A 14851-nucleotide genomic window follows, 5' to 3' on the forward strand; every position below is an offset into this window, starting at 1 on the left:
TATTGATATGTTATATTGACCTTTGATTCTCTTGCAGGTTTGAATATATGTTGGCTATCCTGGAAGGGGACTGTGTGGGGTGAACCCCAAAAGTAAAGGGTGTATAGCTGCAAAGAGGGCAGGGGCACAACTGGGCAGGGAAGAGTGCCCATCAGGTTTTGGTCTCTGTTGAGAGACAGTTGACGGTTGGCAGCCTGTATGCTCTCTTGCAGGCCTGCATAACCATGCCTATGTGGGAGTAGTACAAACCTCAACTGTAGAAAGCTGGTAAAGGCCTGTTTGGAATAGAAGGTCTGAGGCATGGTTATGCATAGAAAGAAGGTTTAATGCCAACAGTTACTGTTTTGTTATAACTCTGAAGGATCCATGAAAAGGTATTGGCAAGGAAAGTCAGATATCTTAGAGCAGATCAGTATGTTTTTCTCCTTATATAATTCCTCTGAAATATTGGCAATGCTAAATGAGTCATGGCAATACATTTCTTTGCATGTATTCAATAAGACTGGTTCCTAATAGTGGTTTTATTAACGGAAAACTTTGACTGGAGTATCATGTTTTAAAGAGCCCTGTCTGAGCTCTAAAGACTTGAAGCCAATAAGAATGCCACGAAGAAAGCCTGGTATCCTGCTTGGGAGCCCTAAAGATGGCTGGTGCTGGAGCGTCAGGCCCATGCCCTACCATCACTGGTGGTTGGTAAGAGTAGAAGGGGAGCAATAAGGATGCCTCTATATCCCTGCGGAACCCCCTACATCCCTGCGGAACCCCCATTCACTCTGGGCCACAACGAGTAGGAGGGCTACTGAGATGGGCCTTAAAGCCTGGAGCGTGGGCTCAGGTAGAGTTGCTATAGGTGAGGGATTCACCTAACTCAGCAGATACTGCAGGCAGGCCTGATGGCAGCTGGATGGCTTGGCTTCCTGGCCCTACAGGGCACATTAAGATTCAACCAGCAAAGGTGGTCGGTTACCATTCTTATTGTGTTTATGCAAACAACAGGCCAAATTGAATACAGTAAATAAATTAATCTTAATTTGGTTTTTTGATAGCCATGGAGGAATTTTAAGAAGAAAAATCCAGTTTCAATAGAAGTTGTTAAAGCTAAAATGGTTTCTTTCCCTTCCACCGGACCATCTGTTAAGCATATGGGGATAGTTCAGTTGATAGTTCTGTGTGCCCAGTACGGGCCTCTAGCAACAGTGGAATAGAAATGCAGTCCGCCTCATGATTGAGCAGGAAGTTCCAAGACAAAGGGGGAATGAAAGGGCTAGGACTACGCCCTCTATCTTGCCCCAGGGTAAGGGCTACGCCCTCCATCTTACCCTGGAGCCTCCATTTTTGGGCAACCATGTGCTCGGCAAGGCTTCTTCCCAGAAGCCCAAGCCTCTGCTAGCCACACCCAGGACTTCTTTAAACTAACCAATGACAATCAAGGGAAGTGCGCGCCATAGATACGACCACATCCTGTGTAACAAGACACCGACTTGCGCCTGGCCAATCAGCAGGGCCCATAGTCCTTTCTCCTCCCCTTACTCCAATCCCCTATAAAACCCCTCTTCCCACAGGGCTAGCTCTCTTTCTGCCACTTGCTGCTGCGTCAGTAAGGAGGGTAGGGGAGCCAAGCCCAGGCTTGAATAAAGTACTCATGCTTTTGCATCAGACATGGCTGGCTCCCTGGTGTGGTAATGTGCTAGGGGCAGGGGCTTAACAAAAAAGAATTATTAAGTAGGCTGAGGGGCATGGACCATGGGAGAAAAAAATTGCTAATTATCTTGCTAGAAAAGCAATGTGTTATGATTGAACCCAGCCAGGTGTGACCCTGCTCGTAAATTTTATGTAAACTTTTTACCTTGCCAGTACCAGGAATGGCTAATGAACCGCTTTGCAGTTTGTTTTTTCTTTTTTAAAAAAATACTTTGTAGTGTTGCAAATAAAAGGTCTTGCTGTACTCTTGGTCTGCACTGCAAGCTGTGGGCTCTTACGGGAAAGACATGGCTGGCAGTCAGCTGGCTAGCTTAATAAAGGCTCTTAAAATTTAAATTCTGAGTCGGTGGTCTATCTCGCTGAGCTAACCCATAACAGTTTCTTGGGGATCCTGAAATCTGGGCATAACAAAAACGTACTCTCTTAAATCAGGCTCAGGGAAAACAAGTGCCTTTGCCATATTTAACTATGTGGGGTCTTGTTCAAATTGCAAGATGCCTAATTTATGTTGGGGATCAAAAGTCTGTAATTACTAAAAAGCTGCCAGATCCTCTGCCTATATTGTGGAAAGGCTCCTCAGTGAGAGAAATAAAAGCTGTTAATTCTCTCACAGGGGAACTCTCTGATGCTTTGTTTAAAAATTTCCATATGAGGCCTTGGTACATGCAGATTTTAGGTAAAATAATTTTAAAGGGTAGTCAATGCTATGGAGAGAAATTTCCAGGAAAAGAACTGTGATATATTGTCTTGTCTATATGTTTGTTGATCTGTCCTTTTTGTTTGGTTTAATGTGTTTATTGTTAGTCTATTAAGCATGCCTTTAATTTAATAAGAAAGGAAACCTAGATGGCCAGACTATTTACTGAATTTCCCCAAAGCAAACAGGATGTGGGGGCGGGAGACACGTGGACAAGGATGTTTTAGGAGACAAAGGGAGGTAGAGATAAAATTTAACACAATTTAAGGGATGGGTCTGGGATTTCTGTACTCCTAAAGAGAAAAAATCTAGTTTAAGAGAATGGCGCACCCTGTCTGATCTTGGATGGCTTATTAAACTGACCTCAATCTCTTTACAGATGATATAAAATAAACTCAAGACTGTTTTTTCTCAAAATTATGGCGAAAATGACCCAAAGAAAAAATAGAGGCTAGGTTTGGACAATAAGATTGGTATTTCTATAATAGGGGACAGCTTTTGAATAATAATAGACTGCATTCCAAAGTTAACCTTAAGGCCATTGAAAGTCAGTAAGTTATCTCTGTTACAGAATTTGCCAAAGAAAATGCCTTGGATAATAATAATTGCTTTAGGATCTCAGAATCCTTGAAACATGGATAAATACTCTAACTAAAATGAAAGATTTGTAGTAAAGCTTTTCAATTATAATTATAGGTATATTGATAGCTAGGGTTCGCTCCTTGTTGAAGGAGGGGGCTGGCCGCATTTCCCACAGCAGCAACCCTTTAATGTTATCTCTAAAGAAAAAAAAAAATGTGGTAGTTTTATAAACAAGCAGCTGGGCCAAAACTGGTTCACCAGCCAGGAACATAGTTTTCCAAAGTCTTTGGCAACTTAAAACTTTGGGATTTACTGAATTAAGTAATAAAAAGTTATTAAATATCTAAGTATTTTAAAATGACAAAATGCTGAAAGATTAATCTGAATTTGCCTCGTATGAAAAATATAGAAGACAGAATTAAATCTATTAATTAAATATGTCTTGTATTTTATTTAAAATATATTCTTAAAAATGTGAAGTTATTACTAATCTAAGAAATGCTAAGTATTTAGCTTGCTAGCTAAAATTTAAGGCTTCTAAGAGTTTAAAGTTCAAATTGAGTTGGGAGAAATTATATAGTTGTAACAAAATACATAAAGTATAGAAATTTATTTTTGAGAAAATAATTCTTGTATTTTCTCTAGAGAATTTAGTAGTTCAAAATACATTTTAGTCTTTATGTGTACTATGTATGGTAAAATTTCAACCTAAAATATAATATTTTACATGGTCTAATTTAAAAAGAAGGATTAATTCTATAGTCTGAACCAAATTTTTAATATAAAAACTATTTTAAATTTAATTGATATCTTTTAGTATAATTACAAAAAGTATATAATATAATATTTAGGATATATATATATATATATATATATATATATATATATAAATTTTATAATCTTTCCAAGTTAAATTTCAAGACTCTAATCAAGAGATAGCTTTTGGGACATTCCAGTGGCCCTGGAGTGACTCAAGGATTTATTGTCTCTTCTTAAAAGAAATATTTTAAAACTGAATTAGGCCAATTAAATATACTTGAAACCACATGGAAAGCTTTATCAAATAAAATTAATAATTATATTTTATTTATATACATATATTTTTAAATGTTATAAAAGTTTCAACCTCTAGGGGAAGGCAAGACAAAGTTGATACATATTTCTTAAGATTCAGCAACAGAATTTTAAGACAAAAAACCCTAGCAGTCTGCTTTTTATATAGGCTGGGGGGATGGGACAGCATCTGTACTTCATAGATCAAACATATAAGTTTGCTTAGTTTACTTTTTCAATAAAGATGCCTACTTTAATTACTTAATAAATTAGCTTTTAAAAATATAATCAAGATCTCATGTAATTTCAGTTATATGAGAAGCCAATGTTTTTATAAGCAGCTTTAACAAAGGCCAATGTAAAAATTTGTATATGTATGCAAATGAGCGCTAGCCAAAAAGAATGCTGTTTAAAAGTAAATTTTAAGCTTAATAAAAAGGAGAAATTTTAAAATCTCTTTTGCTACTATTTACAGGGTAAACTGAAGGTTATTATTCAAGCATTAAATCAGATCATTAATAAGACACCATAAATAAAAAGAGAGTCACTTAAAATATAGGCATAGCAGTATTAGCCAGCATCTGAAAAGCAATCAAGTGTGTTGCTCAGTTTATAAGAAAAAAGGTTGTGTTGTTTTGTGTGTTTTTTTAAGAAGAAACTAAATATGGCCTAGAAATTACACTGGGAGGAAATAAAGGGAGATTTCCTTCAAATATCTGGAAAACTGTAATTAAAAGTCAATGTATTAGGCCTCCAAAACAAAAGTGAATTATTTTCATTTTGCTTCCCTAAACAAAGCTTATGTGGTTATACTCAAAGACTGATAGCAGAAATTCAACTAATAGTATTTATTTCCACACCCAAGGACAAATAAAGTTAGAAAATAAGCCTTCTTTCAGACTAATTTAAATTGGCAAATTGAAATAAGTAAATATTCAGGAGAACTTAATTGTACTAAGCAGTAACCTATCCGTAAAGCATTAACTATTTTTTTACTGATGTTTTATCTCATAGTAAAGCTGCTTATCATGCAATGAATTCAGACCAGTCATACTTCTGTGAAAAGAATTGAATTAAAAGTTATCAAGGCTACATTCCTAGGTTTTCAAAAGCCAAAACATTATACAGCAATAAAAAAATGTCCTCCTTGTAATTTAAAACAAAAAAAGGGGGGGGGGGGGATAGTGGAGTAATCTCCTGTAAGTAAATTACATCAAGCCTTAATTACTTTAAATTTTTCCACTTTGAAATTGTTTCACTTGTAATACTGATGGCAAGACACACATGGTGTCAGAATAAGCCAAAGGAAAATAGTTTGGCAAAATAAAAAGGTCCCGAGAGTCTAGGTCAGCCGTGGGCAAACTACGGCCCGAGGGCTGGATCCGGCCCGTTTGAAATGAATAAAACTAAAAAAAAAAAAGACTGTACCCTTTTATGTAATGATGTTTACCTTGAATTTATATTAGTTCACACAAACACTCCATCCATGCTTTTGTTCCGGCCCTCTGGTCCATTTTAAGAACCCATTGTGGCCCTCGAGTCAAAAAGTTTGCCCACCCCTGGTCTAATGTATAGAAAGGTCCCTTTATTAACCTTTGGTCGAGGATATTCTTATATATTTCCAGAAAACTCCTCTGAGCCCATGTGGATTCCTGCAACAATGGATCTGAGAGAGGAACTGACCAGACTACTCCAGCCACAGATAGCAGTGGCCCAAATCAATACGCTGAGGAGACAGAGGAGAAACAGTCCAGAGGTGGGGGATGGTAAAGATACCTTGCCATGCTAGCAGTCATCAACTGTGTGTCAGAGCAGGTTGCCTGGGACCAAGCCAAAGAAGGTCAGACCTGCATTGCCATTGATCACCGTTTGTCCACTATCCAGAACTAGAGTATCATTGCTGTCATGTCACAGGGGACAGTTATTGAGATGGGAATCCATAAAAAACTGGTGGACAGTAATTGAGAAGGGAACCCATAAAAAACTGTTGGACAGTGATTGGGAAGGGGACTCAAAGGACTGTTGGCCCAGAAAGGAGTTTACTGCAGACTGATTCCTTTGATGCCTGGCAGCAATTTTAAAGTATAGGAAAAAACTCAAACCTTTTCATAGAATTTTAAATCTTAAAAGGACCCGAGCTCAGCAAATGGCATACATTCTTGTTAAATTTATTATAAATCCAAAATGGGGATATGCTGGTGGCTAAGTCCAGCAGGTCATAATAAATGTGCAAAGTCCTCAAAAGGCAGATGGGCTTTGATATTCAGCAGGGCTGAATATCAGCATTATATTACCCTGCTGCTAGCCTAATGGCTGAGGGCAATTCCCCTAACCTGATAATCCTTTATTGTTTACCAAACCTTACCTTTGATATGTATGTCTGCTTTGCTAAAGGGCAAAATGTGTGAATAAAAAGCTGTGGGTCCGGACATCCAGAGAGCCACTCCACTAGAGAGCTGGTTTCCATCTGGCTCCCCCAAAATGCCTTCCAAATTTATACATCTTGTCTCATATATCCATTTATGCATAGCCCTTCTCCAGATTCCTGAACCCTTGTTGCAAAAAAGACTGCGGCACTGACTAGGAATTAAACTGGTGACCTCTGGATCCCTGGGCCAATGCTCAACCACTGAACCACACTGGCCATGCACTAGAGTAATATTCTTAACACCCTATCTAATAAAAGAGAAACATGGTAATTAGCCGTAAGTTCATTACCCTTCCCATTGGCTAATCAGGGAGATATGCAAATTACCTGCCAACCAAGATGGTGGCCGGCAGCCAGGCAACTGACGCGAACAGGAGGCTTGCTTGCTCCAGTGACGGAGGAAGCCAACATTCCCCGCCTGCCGCTTCTGGGCTCTGAGCTGCTCTCTAAGAAACATTGTTACAAATATAGAAGCTAAACAAAACCCCAGAAACCTGCTTTCAGTCAGCCAGGATCTCAAAGCTGGAGTTGCAACAAAGTTTCAAATACAGAAGGTAAACAAAGTCCAGAAACCTGCTTTCAGCAGCCGAGGTCTGAGCTAAAGCTGACTCTCAGCTCCAGTGATAGCCATAGAAAGTAAATAAATCCCAGAATTAAAAAAAAAGGAAAAAAGGAGAGGCTGGGAGTTTCAGTCACCTGCCAGCCTGAAAACGGCCCTCAGCCCCTCACCCAGACTGGCCAGGTACCCCAGTGGGGAGCCCCACCCTGAAGGGGGTGTGACCAGCTGCAAACAGCCATCATCCCCTCACCCAGGCTGGCCAGGCACCCAAGTGGAACCCCCACACTGATCCAGGACATCCTTTAGGGTAGGGGTGGGCAAACTTTTTGACTCGAGGGCCACAATGGGTTCTTAAACTGGACCAGAGGGCTGGAACAAAAGCATGGATGGAGTCTTTGTGTGAACTAATATAAATTCAAAGTAAACATCATTACATAAAAGGATATGGTCTTTTTTTTTTTTTTTAGTTTTATTCATTTCAAACGGGCCGGATCCGGCCTGCGGGCTGTAGTTTGCCCACAGCTGCTTTAGGGCCAACCAGCCGGCCCCCACCCATGCACCAGGCCTCTATCATATATAGTAAAATGGTAATATGCCACCCAGCACCAGGATCAGCGGAGCCACGAGGCCTCCCGAACCCGAGATCAGCGGAGCCATGAGGCCTCCCAGCACCGGGATCAGCAGAGCAGCAAGGCCTCCCAGCACCGGGATCAGCGGAGCAGCGAAGCCTCTTAGCACCGGGATCAGCTGAGCAGTGAAGCCTCACTGCCCCTGTGTCAAGCGGAGCCGCAAGGTCTCCCAGCACCAGGATCAGTGGAGCAGCGAGGCCTCCCGGCCTGGGATCAGCGGAGCCACAAGGCCTCCAGAATCTGGGATCAGCAGAGCAGTGAGTCCTCATTGCCCCTGTGTCAAGCGGAGCTGCGAGGCCTCCCAGCACCAGGATCAGCAGAGCAGCAAGGCCTCCTAGCACTGGGATCAGCGGAGCCGTGAGGCCTCCCAGCACCGGGATCAGCAGAGCAGTAAGGCCTCCTAGCACTGGGATCAGCGGAGCCACGAGGCCTCCTGCCCCCTGGAGCAGCATTACAGGGGGCAGCACCCAAACCCCCTGATTGCCCTGTGGCTCTGTGTGTGACAGGGGGTGAGGCCACAACCTCCCTATTGGCTCTGCTCTGTTCGTGAAAGGGGAAGGTGTCCCAACCCCCTGATCGGCCCTGCTCTGTGCCTAATAGGGGGAGCTCCCCAACGCCCTGATTGGCCCTGCTCTGTGTGTGACGGGGTTGAGCCGCAACCTCCCCATCAGCCCTGCCCTGAGTGTGACAGGTGGGAGTGCCCCAACCCTCTGATTGGCCCTGCTTTGTGGGTGACAGGGGGCAGTGCCCCAATCTCCCTATCGACCGTGCCTTGAGTGTGACAGGGGGCGGCACCCCAACCCCCCAATCATCCCTACCCTGAGCGTGACTGAGGGTGGCATCGCAACCTCCTGATCCGCCCTGCTCTGTGCATGACAGTGGGCGGTGCCCCAACTCCCCAATCAGCCCTGCTCTGAGCCCGACCAGGAGCTGCAGGGCAGGCACCTAGGGATTGGGCCTGCCTTCTGCCACCAGGGAGTGGGCCTAAGCCAGCAGGTTGTTATCTCCCGAGGGGTACCAGACTGTGAGAGGGCACAAGTGGGGCTGAGGGACACCCCTGCCACCAGTGCACAAATTTTTGTACATCAGGCCTCTAGTCTATTATAATAGAATAAAATCTTTGTTGTTTTAAAAAGTATCAGAATCAAACTTTTTTTTTAACACAGACAGAAGTTAATCAGTTCAAAGAAAATTCAAGATGTACAAACTTATAAGGAGTAAAGGAATTCAAATGCAAATGGGTCCCTGGCCAGTGTGGTTCAGTTGTCCCATGCACCAAAAGGTTATGGGTTCAATCCTTAGTCCAGTGGGGCACTTATGGGAGGCAACCAATTGGTGTTTTTCTCTTTCTCTCTCCCCTGAAAAAAAATTGTAAATAGGGGCTGGGGCAAACCTGGTTTATACACAGAAGACAGAAAAGTCCCCTGGACAAGACAGTTTGCATATCTGCCAATTATCTAGTTTATCAACCCCTTCAAAATAGATCAAAGACAACAAATCAGAGTTATTGGAAGACAGCCTGGAAGATTGACAACAGTTTTCCACTGAAGAATAGTTTTTGTTTCTAGAGTAGAACATGGGAACCGTATGCAGCATGAGTCACACTGTAAATATATTTGAGCATTAGCTTTGCAACCATACTCTCCAAGAACCTAAAGCATGACTTCTTATAATTAGGTCTCCAGAGACAATTAACTGGGAAAGGTAAGAAAATAGTTGATGCCGAAACCGGTTTGGCTCAGTGGATAGAGCGTCGGCCTGCGGACTGAGGGGTCCCAGGTTCGATTCCGGTCAAGGGCATGTACCTAGGCTGCGGGCACATCCCCAGTGGGAGATGTGCAGGAGGTGGCTGATCGATGTTTCTCTCCCATCGATGTTTCTAACTCTCTATCTCTCTCCCTTCCTCTCTGTAAAAAATCAATAAAATATATTTAAAAAAAAAAAAAAAAAAAAAGAAAATAGTTGATACTTGATTCTTTCAGGTCTTCTATGTATGCAGTACAACCTATACACCTTTTAGAAGAATAATCTAGTCCATTGATAGTCCTTACTAACAAGTTTGATTCAGTGCATGCCATAAATAATCAGCCAACATGGCCAATAAAGATATAATATAGGAAAAATTATTAGAAAAAAAAAAAAACACTTTTGAGGACTGGAGAGAAAAAATGGCAGCCATATAGGTAGACATGTCCTGAGCCTTATCCTGGAGTAGATAGAAGAAGCATCTAAATCAAATAACATCCACCTGGACTTGGTGAAGAAGACACAACTGGTGAGAGGATTCACAGCTGAGAAGAGCAGAGGATGCCTGGAGAACAGTAGGATTGGGAATCTGGGGTGGAGAATGTAGTAAGACCACCGAGCTGAGAGGGTCAGAGGGAAGCTGCACAGCACCAAATCTGTGTCCCTTGGGGACGGCCGTAACATCTGACAGTGGGAAGGAAGTCCACAGGGCTACTGGTAGCAGGAGACTTTAGATCTAAGTCCACAGCTGCGAGAAGCTGAGCCCAGAGGGACAGCCTGAAGAACTGCCTGAGCCACATGGTGCCAGGGGAAAGAGAAACTAGCAGTCATACAGTTGTTTTGCCTCTGTTTGGTCTTTGCTTTTATTTGCTAAACCCAGTTCATAGGACCTTGCAAATATAAACACTCACCTGGGGCTGAGGTTCAGTGGAGTTGCGAACTTATGGAGTCTGGGGAGAGGCTGTGGAGAAGAGCAGGTCAGGGAGAGGTGACCAGGAGTCTGGCACTGGGACATTCCTAACCCTCTGGACCTCTGCAGCCATTTTTTTTCTTGAAGAGTCATCCGCTCCCAGCAGCCTCAAGGCAGCACCCTCCCTATGTATAGTCCTGTCAGAAAGAGCCACTTGAGAGATTAAGATTGAGAGCAGGCAGACAGGGTAAGTGGGCAGATTTGTCCTGCCTGCTTGCAGTCAAGGCTGTGGAGATAGACACGAAGAGAGGAGCAGTGAATCACTTGGAACTGTAACATGGTGCTGACTACCGAAGAGGAAACTTAGAAGTGTCAGACAGAACAGGAGAGTGAGATCTTAAACCAGCCCCCTTGGGCCATTAAAACTCGGCAAAAACTAATGACACTTTACTTTTTAATTTAACTAATTTATTTTTTATCTTTTATTTGTTAAAAATTTTTTTCCTTATTTCCTGTTTTTATTTATTTCTTTATTTTGCATTATTTTTTCTTCATTCTACTTTTATTTTTTCACTAGTGGCCTGGTGCACAGATTCAATGAACATTGAAAGAAAATTAATTAGAAGAAATATTTTAATATTGCTATTCGCCCTTTCTATATAATAAAAGTATCAATCAAATTCACGATCAACGATGACAGATTGAAAAACACGAGTGCGATTGGCACCAGCGAGAGCTTTATATGTATTGTGCATGCATGAGTCAACTTAGCCTTTTATATATGTAAAATAAACTTGCTTAATTAGACCTGCTTTCTGATTTAGCCAAACTTTTTCCAGCCCAGTGAAGCACTCCAACTTCTCTTTCAGGTAATTGTCAGCAACACAGCAGTAAATATCAACACAAAGCAGATTATTAATGTAGATTACGCAGGAAGAAAAAAGGGTAAAATATTTAACTGTAGCAGTGTTTGACTATATACTGTGCAGTGAGAAAACCTGAAGTCATTTTCAAGGTCACCATTTCTTACTATTTTTCAGTTTCTAAGCTTTCTAAATCTCGTTTGCTGGCTAATGAAAATAAAATAGGATTCTACTGAGTCTCCTACTCCAGGACTTCTGTGAGGATCAAATGAGATGAGGCATGGGAAAATGTGTCACAGACATTTGGTTAAAGTGTGAAATGTTTGAACCTGGCTATAAAGCAAGTCGTGTTCCTGAGCTGAAGAAACTTCAAGGAAGCTAGTTACAAGGGGGAGGAAGCCGGAAGTTGCTTTGTGATGTCATTAAATGGTGCCCACAGCAACTGTTTCTGGGCTGTGCTGGGCTGTGGGCTGCATTTTTCTCAACAGGGCCTTGGCAGTGTCAGCTGCGATTTGGTGGGGCATCACTCTGGGTTGGTGGTGGGGCCCATGTCCCACTTGGGGGAAGCCAAGTGTTGCTTTGTCCATGGTGCCATTTCTCTGTAAATGGTCAGTGTCGTCACAGCACCTACTGCATTGAGTGTCTGCCCCGTGGTGGTCAGTGCACATCATAGAGACCAGTTGGACTGTCTGACACTTAGCATATTAGCCTTTTATATATATAGGTTGTTATTTTATTTTCTTATTTATTTATTTTAATTTTGTTTCTTATCCATTCACTCTCTTTCTAACTCCTCTATACTTAACCAAGGTCCTCCCCTTATTTATTCAATTCCTAACCTTACTTTCTGTATATAAGCTCAGCCTCTATAGATTCTTCCCAACCCCCCTGTTTTCTAGGTGTTTGTTGCTTGCAGTTTTTGGTTTACTTTTTTGTTCTGTGGTGTTTTTTCCCCATATATTTTTTTCTTCCTTTTCCTTTTCTCTCTTACCATTTTTTTTTCTTTTCTCAGTATCATTTTTGCTGTCTTTTCTCTCTCCTAATTCTCTTTTCTCTGGTGGTCACTCATTTTGGGTTTATCGGTGTTGTGAGTACATTCGTGTTTTGTTCCCTTTGTGTCATGTCTTGTATTTTGTGCTGTTTTGTCAATGTGGTAGAGAGCAAGCCACATAACCAGACACCCTGAGAGGGCACTACTTTCACAAATGGGACAATCACACTAAAGACCCAAGTACACCAAGAGAACTCAATTATCCCAAGTAAGGTGCATCCCTAGTTTACCCAGCCCAGAAGACCAGAGAGATTGCACCACTGGGTCCCATAAAACATCTATTATATAAGACAAACTAAAAAAATCTGGGTGGCATAACAGTTTGATCTAATTCATAGAAATAATCACAAAGGAACAGCAAATATAGGGAGACAAAGAAACAACCCCCATTCGAGAGAATAGGAGGAAACACCAGAAAAAAAATAAACATGGAGGCAAGCAATTTGTCAGAGAAAGAGTTCAGAGCAATGGTTATAATGACACTGAAAAGAATGGAAGACAAATTCAACAACATGTGTAAGAATCAACAGGTAATGAAGAGGAATCGAGATGAAATGAAGAATGACATAGATGCAATAAAAAACAGAATGGAAAGTATCAACAGTAAATTAGAAGAAGCTGAGGACCACATTAGCAAGTAAGAAGACAAGGTAGGAAAAAAACACCAAAAAACACCCAACCACAGCAGCAACTGGAAAGAAAACTTAAAAAACACGAGGAGAGCATATGGGAGCTGTGGGACAACATGAAAAAAACAAAATCCAAATAATAGCAGTTCCAGAGGAGAGGAAGCACTGCAAGGAATGAAAAACCTGTTTGAAGAAATGACAGAAAACTTCCATAATATTGGGAAGAAAAAGCCACGGAAGTCCAAAAAGCACACAGACTCCCAAACAAAATGAACCCAAAAAGACTCACAATACTTGTATCTGACAAAATAGAACTTAAAGTTAAGGCCATAACATGAGATAAGGAGGGCCACTTCATAATACTAAAGGGAGCAATTCAATAAGAAGATATAACTCTAGTAAACATATATGCACCCAATAGAGGAGCACACAAATACATTTAAAAATGTCCGGATGATATCAAGGGAGAGATTGACAGCAATACAATCGTAGTATGGGACTTTAATAATCCATTGACACCACTGGATAAATCCTCTAAACAAAAAATCAGCAAAGAAACAGGAAACCTAAATGACTCACTAGATTTGATGGAATTAATTGACATCTTCAGAACATTTCACACCAAAGCTACATAATATACAATCTTTTCAAGTGAACATGAGAAATTTTCAAAGACAGACCACATATTAGGATACAGGCAAAGTCTCTTCAAATTTAAGAAAATAGAAATCATATCAAGAATCTTCAGATCACAATTGCAGGGCTGACCAGCAGACCCTGAGCAAAGGATGAATGGATTACTCCAACACAAGTTTGCTGTGAAAGAGAGGCTAAGGGAAGGCCTGGCTGAAGAAGCCAGGCAGCCTCAATTGACTGCCTCATTAGGCTTTAATTGGAATTTTTATCTTTAGATACAATCAGTTGGGTGAGTAATCTTGAGAGGACACATGTGTTTACATTGTCCTCTAGGCAAGGGCATCCAGGGATTAAGTATAAGGATTCCAGTAAACACTGGGAGTGGGCACATGCACATACTTGTTTGGAAAGGTCAAGGGATAATTAGTGCCACCACTTTTGACAATCCCCTAAGTCTCCCCTAAATCAGAATTTCAATAAACAGGACAGGCGGCCTTCCACACACTTGCCTTTTCTCAGATGTCTTTCATACAAACTTTCCAACCAAGTCTTGTGTGCTCCCCTGCTGGAGGCTAAGTACACTAGTTAGCATAATAAATGCAAGAAGTTCATCAGATAGCTGATGGACATTTTCAGCAGGGTTGAAGAGTTGCATATTATTACCTGCTGCCAAACAGCTGAGGGAAATTCCCCTAACCTGATGGTCCTTTATTGTTTACCAAATCTTATCTTTGATATGCATATCTGCTTTGCTAAAGGGCAAAATGTGTGAATAAAATGCTGTGGGTTCCAGACATTGAGAGCTTTGTCACTAGAGCGAACTTTCCATCTAGCTCCCCCAATGCCTTCCAAATTCATATTTCTTGTCTAGTCTCTATTCATTTATGCGCAGCCCTTCTCCAGATTCCTGAACACTTGCTGCGAAAGACTGCGGCATTTATGGCATCTCAATAAGGGACATCTGGAGAAGTAGATTATTTGCCTGAGCAAAGGAAGAGGACCATTGGTAAAGGTGGGGATCACCAATAAAGGTGGGGGTCACCGAAAATTCAGTGGGGAGATTCACTGTGCAAAAAGCTCGTACCAGCTTTGGCAGTTGTGATCCAAAGAGGGCAAGGATGTCTTTTTCAAGCCAGGCCACAATGGGGAAGGATTCAACCAAAAGGTAAAAATATCATTGTAAATTTTTAGCTTCCATGCTCAAGGATAAAGAAATTCAAATGTCAAAAGGTACTATTTTAAATCAGGCTCAAGGAAAAGGAGTGCCGTTATCATTTTTAACTATGTGGGGTCTTGTTCAAATTGCAAAATGCTTAATTCGAATTGGGGATCAAAAGTCAGTAATTACTAAAAAACAGCCAGATTCT

Source organism: Myotis myotis, unplaced genomic scaffold (assembly GCF_014108235.1).
Source record: "Myotis myotis isolate mMyoMyo1 unplaced genomic scaffold, mMyoMyo1.p scaffold_m19_p_3, whole genome shotgun sequence".
Classification (NCBI taxonomy): domain Eukaryota; kingdom Metazoa; phylum Chordata; class Mammalia; order Chiroptera; family Vespertilionidae; genus Myotis; species Myotis myotis.